We start from the raw sequence: 7,629 nt of genomic DNA, 5'->3' as shown, positions 1-7,629 counted from the left end.
GTGTCGTCTTCAGTTTCTTTCATCAGCATCTTAAAGTGTTCAGAGTAGAGGTTTTTGCCTCCTTAGTAGGTTTATTCATAGGTATCTTAATCTTTTTGATGGAGTGGTAAATGGGATTGTTTTCTTAATTACTCTTTCCAATATTTTGTTGTTAGTGTATAGAAATTCAACAGATTTTGTATATTAATTTTGTATCCATCAACTTTGCTGAATTCATTGATGAACTGTAGTAGTTTTCTGGGAGCATCTTTTGGATTTTCTACAGGTTTACTTCTTCTTTTCCAATTTGGATTCCTTTTATTTCTTTTTCTTTTCTGATTGATGTGGCTAGGACTTGCAAAACTATGTTGAATAAATGTGGCAAGAGTGGGCATCCTTGTCTTGTTCCTGATCTTAGAGGAAATGCTTTCAGCTTTTCTGCATTGAGTATGATGTTAGCTGTGGGTTTGTCCTATATGGCCTTTATTATGTTGAGGTGTGTTCACTCTATGTCCCTTTTCTGAGGAGTGTTGGTGTTCACTCTATGTCCATTTTCTGAGGAGTGTTTCTCATAAATGTATATTGAATTTTATCAGAAACTTTTTCTGCATTTATTGAGGTGATCATATGGTTTTTATTCTTCAATTTGTTAATGTGATATATCACACTGATTGATTTCCAGATATTGAAAGTCCTAGGATCCCTGGGATAAATCCAGTTGATTATGGTGTACAATCTTTTTTTTTTTTTTTTTTTTTTTCTTTTTGCGGTATGCGGGCCTCTCACTGTTGTGGCCTCTCCCGTTGCGGAGCACAGGCTCCGGATGCGCAGGCCCAGCGGCCATGGCTCACGGGCCCAGCCGCTCCGCAGCATATGGGATCCTCCCAGATCGGGGCACGAACCCGTATCCCCTGCATCGGCAGGCGGACTCTCAACCACTGCGCCACCAGGGAGGCCCCAATCTTTTTAATGTATTGTTGGAGTTGATTTGCTAGTATTTTGTTGAGAATTTTTGCATCTGTGTTCATCAGTAATATTAGCCTGTAGTTTTCTTCTTTTTTTCATATCTTTTTTTGATTTTGATGTCAGGTTGATGGTGGCCTCATAGAATGAGTTTGAAAGTACTTCTTCCTCTGCAGTTTTTGGAATAATTTCAGAAGGATAGGTGTTAACTCTTCTCTAAATGTTTGGTAGAATTCACCTCCCTCCCTCCCTCCCTTCTTTCCTTCTTTCTTTCCTTCCTTCCTTCTCTTTTGTACTTTGGACAGTACTCATATTTGTTATCTGTAGGAAGTTTGGGTCAGGTAAGAGCATAGTTGGTTTTATCCAAAGTGGAAAACTATGGTGGTGGCTTTTTTAAAGTGATAAAAGGCAGTGTGGTGTGGTGAGTGATCACGGCTTTGGAATCACACTGCCTGGTTTCAAATCTTAGCTTTATCACTTACATTCTGTGTGTCCTTGGACAAATTACTTAACCTCTTTATATCACCTAGGCTGTAAAATAGGTGAAAAATGTTACCTATTTCATAGGCTTATTATGAATATTAAATGCATAATGTGCCTTGCAGTTTCTGATATATAAGTGCTGATAAATGTCAGGTGTTTTCATTCTTATCAGCAATATTAATAATGATAAAAGGGAAACTCAGAATATTCTGAGAAATCCTACTTAAGAAGGATGTATCTCAGATTCTTCCCTCAAGCTTAAGGGGACTAAATCCATTATATTAAAAATGATTATTAAATGTTTACCAAGTGCAAACTGTGGACTGATTTTACTAAGACAAATAACACACAGTTCCTATTATTGATGAGTAAATGTATGTGTCGTTTCCAAAAGTCAAAAAATAATGAGAGAACAAAGTGAAATGTATAAATTGTCTGAGCATAGTGCACATATAGAGCACAAAGATCAAGTGCTTAATTTTAAAAGAGATCCTTGTTTCTCACCAACATGTTTACCCCAGAATCTATCCATGATCTGAGAAAGATTTAAGTTTTAGACAACCGAGCTTATTGGTGAGCATTCTGGGCTTAAAATCTGTAGTAAAGAGAGGTGACACTATCTCACCTACCGTTGACTTTTTTTGGGGGGTGGGGGGTGGAAAGGGCAAGAAGAAGTATGCAGGTAGCAGTGGAAACGAGATTCAAGATGGGCAGCAAGGTATTATTCTTCTTGGCAAGCTGAAGCCCCCAGGGCAAAGACTGAACTGGACAAGGTTTGTTTTACGTTTCCTATGTTTGGTGCTTTGAGATGCAGTGGTGAGGGCTGAGCAGAAAGGCACTCCGTGCATGAGGATATAGGATGACACGGGGGTGCAGTCTTGGGGGGGTATAGTCCTCCGAGGAAGATATCTTTCCACTGAGGTCGAAAGGCTGAGTAGAAGTCGGTGCAGACAGAGTGGATGAGGGGAGAACACTCCCAGCAGCAGGAACAGAATGTGCAAAGATTTCCCAGATGAAGGAAACACGGTGAATTCACGGAAGGGAAGGGAGGCTAGAGGCTGAAGAGCTGAGTGAGAAGAGATGAAAGTAGGAAAGAGCAGAGGCCAAAGAATACTGTCCTTGTTGGCTACAGGCAACATCTTCATTCTTATCCCAAGAACAAGGGAGCTATTGAAAGGTTCACGTTGAAGGATACAGGTCAGGATGGCGGTGGGGTGGGGCTGCAGAAGAGCTGGAGGGGCAGCTTGATAAGTGCCTTTTGCCTTTGACACGCAGGATGAATTAGAAGAAGCAAAAGTGGGTGAAGGGAGACCAATTAGGAGATTACAATAATAATCTAGATGAGAATTAATTATGATGGTGGAAACTGAGAGGAATGGACAGACCAGGAGGTAAAACTGACAGTACTTGATGGATTGGAAATGGGTTCCAGGGAGAAGGAAGTGACAAAAGTGATTCCAAGTTTCTGGTTGGCAGAGCTAGGTGGACAGTGGTGCTATTTACTGAGGTAGGGATCATGGGAAGAGGCTTAGATTCCGGTGGGACGATTGCGGGTCTAGAAGGAATGACAGGACTCCTATTAGTTTTACCTAAATCAGTGTCCCAGAGGAAAGAATGGTGGTGGACACTGCAATCACAAATGTACTGAATGGATCAGGGGAGGATGTAGAAGTGGATTTCCACTGGTTTTTGTTGCTAATTTGGGCAAGTCCTAGAATGGTGGTGGTAAAGAAGAGGAGGAGTGTGACCACATTCAACTGCAGAGATGAACGTGTCCTCCAAGCTACCAGCGGGCATTGGGCTTGTGCGCAGCTCTCGGCTGGATGGGAGGAAGGGGAGATGGTGTAGAGGGGTCCCCGGGCAGGAGGAGAATGTTGACTTTCTTTCCCTTGTCCTTCCTGTCATTACTCTCTCTGAGTGTGGCCCCCTCTCTCAGGAAGGGTTAGGAGCTGTGGTTCCCCCCAGCATTCCCAGAGCACATAGGTGTGCATGTTTTGCTTGAAGATTTGGCTTGAGGAAAGGCAAGTGGTCATTAACGAACAAGCTTTGAGGTGAGCAAGTTCCTAATTTTAAAGACATTGTGGGCGGGAGTTCATCTTTTGGCTGATTGAACGAAACAACATTTTGTCCCCCTGGAAACAATGCTCTGAATGGTGACTGGATGTTTCAAACATTTCTCTTAAAATGGATTCTGAGTTGAAACTTGGATTTCTGAAAAGATGTGTCTGATCACATGTGGTCTGTTGTGACTTGAGGAAATTTGATTACATTGTATCATTATTTCAAAGAGTGTTTATGGAACACGTGCTATCTTCCAGGAACACATTTGGTGCTGGACACGTGCTGGTGGATGTGATGGGGGGATTTACGTGTTAGAGACATGACTAAGCATGTGGGGCACCAGAAGGGGAGTACAGAGAGGGGGCAGCATGGCGAGGTGGAGGAACCTGACGAAGCCATGTTGGGGCAGAGAGAGCCGTGAAGAAGGTGGCAGGAGGTCCCTGAAGGGATTGTCGTCCATGTTGAAGCTGTTGGACTTTATCCTCTTTGCGGTAGCTGTGCTTTGTTCAAGGGAGTGGCCCCTTCAGATATGTGTCTTTAATGGTCACCCTTGCTACTGACTAGGAATGGATGGGAGAAGAACAAAAATCAACAGGTGGAGCCAGTTAGGTGCTTGCATAGTAAGGATATGAGAGATGGGAGGGGAAGGGAGGAAACATAGGGTGTGAGAGTCACTCGGAGGGTAGAATCAAGGTTTGTGATGGATGGACATGCAGGGGAGCAGCCACGGTGGGTGAGTCAGTGTGTTAATTTCCTGTTGCTGCTATAACAAATTACCACAAACTGGGCAGAAACAACAGAAGTTTATTCTCTCACAGTTCTGGAGGCTTGAGGTCAAAACCAGGATGTGAGCAGGGCTGCGCTCCGTCCAAAGGTTTAGGGAGAAGCTTTCCTTACTCCCCCCAGCTCCTGTGGTGGTGGCATCCTTGTCAAAAACTTTTTCTGCATCTATTGAGATGATCGTATGGTTTTTATTCTTCAGTTTGTTAATATGGTGTATCACATTGATTCATTTGCATATATTGAAGAATCCTTGCATTCCTGGAATAAACCCCACTTGATCATGGTGTATGATCCTTTTAATGTGCTCTTGGATTCTGTTTGCTAGTATTTTGTTGAGGATTTTTGCATCTATGTTCATCAGTGATATTGGCCTGTAGTTTTCTTTCTTTGTGACATCTTTGTACGGTTTTGGTATCAAGGTGCTGGTGGCCTCGTAGAATGAGTTTGGGAGTGTTCCTCCCTCTGCTATATTTTGGAAGAGTTTGAGAAGGATAGGTGTTAGCTCTTCTCTAAATGCTTGATAGAATTCGCCTGTGAAGCCATCTGGTCCTGGACTTTTGTTTGTTGGAAGATTTTTAATCACAGTTTCAATTTCATTACTTGTGATTGGTCTGTTCATATTTTCTAGTTATTCCTGGTTCAGTCTTGGAAGGTATATGTGTGTGTGTATATGTGCGTGTGTGTATGTGTGTGTATATATATATGTGTGTATATATATGTGTATGTACGTGTGTATATATATGTATGTGTGTATATGTGTGTATATGTGTGTATGTGTGTGTATATACATGTATGTATATATGTATGTGCATGTGTATATATATGTATGTTTGTGTGTGTATATATGTGTGTGTGTATATATGTATGTGTGTATATGTGTGTGTGTGTATATGTACACTGCATCTTCCTTATCCATTCATCTGTTGATGGACACTTAGGTTGCTTCCATATCTTGGTTATAGTAAATAGTGCTGCAATGAACATGAGGGTGCCTATATCTTTTTGAGTTATTGTCTTCCTTTATTTCATTTCCACTCAGACAGTGGTAGTTCCATTTTTAGTTTCTTGAGGAACCTCCACACTGTCTTCCATGGTGGCTGTATCAGTTTACCTTCCCACCAGTAGTATATGAGGGTTTCCTTTTCTCCACACCCTCTCCAACATTCGCTATTTGTGTTCTTTTGAGGATGGTCTTTCTGAGAGGTGTGAGGTAATACCTCACTGTGGTTTTGATTTGCATTTCCCTGATGATTAGTGATGTTGAGCATCTGTATATCTTCTTTGGAAAAATGTTTATTCAAGTCTTCTACCCATTTTTTAATCAGGTTTTTTTTTTTGATATTGAGCTGTACGGGATGTTTATATATTCTGGATGTTAACCCCTGCTGAATGGGAGAAAATATTTGTAGTTTTGCGAGTGTCGAGTGTGATGAGAGGTTCCCCTGAGTCACCTCATTTCCTCATAGTCACTCCATGTGACACACACAGCTTCATCTCTTACACTTCCACAGTCTCTACACTGGCAACCTGGTTGCTGAACTCCTTGGTGGTCGCCTCGCTCAGACCCAGACCCGCCTCTTCACCAGTTTCCGGGACAGATCCTGGCTTAGCTGCTGCTGAGCTGAGCCGTGCTGGGCTTGGCGGAGGCCGTGGGACAGGTGGGGCACAAGGCGGCGGGAATGGAGGTCACTTATTTTAAGAATAAACATTTTCATGAATTGCAACAAAAGAAGACAAAAAACAAGCTAATGTTTAACTACAAAGCGAGAGAGCAATAATATTTGCGAAAATGTTTCACAGGTTATCAAGAAGAATCTTCTCAACAGATCGACTGTGTAATGTGGCTGCTGACCCACCTGTGTGTCCCGTGGTTTTAATGGAAGTGCATCAGAGTGAGGGAGTTGGAATCCATATCCTGTGAGTCGATCCGTTCATGCCTTTCCGTTTTTTTATTTTAGTTTTCAGCAATACAACCTTCTTTTAAAAATAACATTTATTATTTGCTTTTATTACAAAGTAGTATAGTTTCACTGCAGAAAATCTGGAAAGTACAGAAAAATACATCAAGTAAAAATCATCTATGATCCCATCGGCTGGAAGGAGCTACAGTTAACATTTCATCACATATTTTTCCCGGTTTATGAACATACACAGATATGTATACACAAATGCTCTCATGACACGATGTTTTGTAACCTCCTTTCCCTTCTACTGGACAACATAGTAAACATTTGAATGCCATTCAGTTACTTCTTCAACGTACTTTCAAATTTTATCATGTAGGTATACTATACATACTCTTACTTTTGAAAACTGTAAGTAATGCTTTGATGAACATTATGATAGACAAATATTTGTTCATATACCTGATCATTTCCTTTAAGAAAACTCTTAGAAGTGTAAATACCAGATAACAAGGGTTTTGCTATCATTCTTTAAGAGGTACACAGACAAATGAAGTGTGTTCAGAAGAGAGTGACTATTTCTTGAAGGGACTAGAAACAATGCCATTTGAGAACAGTTGCAAGAGAATAATTGAAAATCGTTGCAAGAGGAAAAAAATGGGGATTCAAAGCTTCACATATTTCAGGGTCTGTGACAAAGAGAAGAGGAAGTATATGACTCAAAAACATAACAGTACCAACAGCTTGAAGCTAGAGGGAGACAGACAGTCTGATGCAGCGTGCATGCTCAGTCCTGCCAGAGCTGCTGAGACCCGGGTAAGGGTGACTCAGGAGGGAGTGCCCTGAACTTGGAGGCATCTTCATGGGCTGATGGCCACTTGGGAGACACGGGGTCGAGGGCTGAGAGTGGGGTGGACTCTTCTAACCTTCTGAGTCGATGATTTGTCCTAAGCAGAAAGTTTTCTTAAGAAATACATACCTGATTAGATCATGTCAGTAGAAAGTTATTTACATAGGATTTTAGAAAAGAAAAGAAAAAAAAACAGCTGCAGACCTGGCTTGTTTCAGAATTTAGGTGTATTTTCTTTCTAAAATAATTTTAGTGGAAATGTTTCTTGTAAAGGAATTGATGGTAATTTCCATCATCACTGTGTTCATTAACACCTGGATTTTTAAAAATTTATAATACATATGTGTATGTGTGTGTGTGTGTGTATATATATATATGATATGTAAGAGGATGCCCAGCTGAGTGTCCCATTTATGGTGGTTCTTCCCCCTTTTATTCTAGGGAGGGAACTGTCAGAAAGTCACGTTGTCATCCTTTGCAGGTGTGAAGGCAGCTTCTTCCACAGAGAGCCTTCCTGGGGGCCGTTGGTGCTGAGGGTAGAGCCTGCCACAGAGTAGGTCGTCGATGAGTGCTTGGAAAGTGAATGAAAGAGAGAATGAATAGTGT

This window comes from Mesoplodon densirostris, chromosome 6 (genome assembly GCF_025265405.1).
Source record: "Mesoplodon densirostris isolate mMesDen1 chromosome 6, mMesDen1 primary haplotype, whole genome shotgun sequence".
NCBI lineage: Eukaryota > Metazoa > Chordata > Mammalia > Artiodactyla > Ziphiidae > Mesoplodon > Mesoplodon densirostris.
This window is presented reverse-complemented; position numbering follows the sequence as displayed.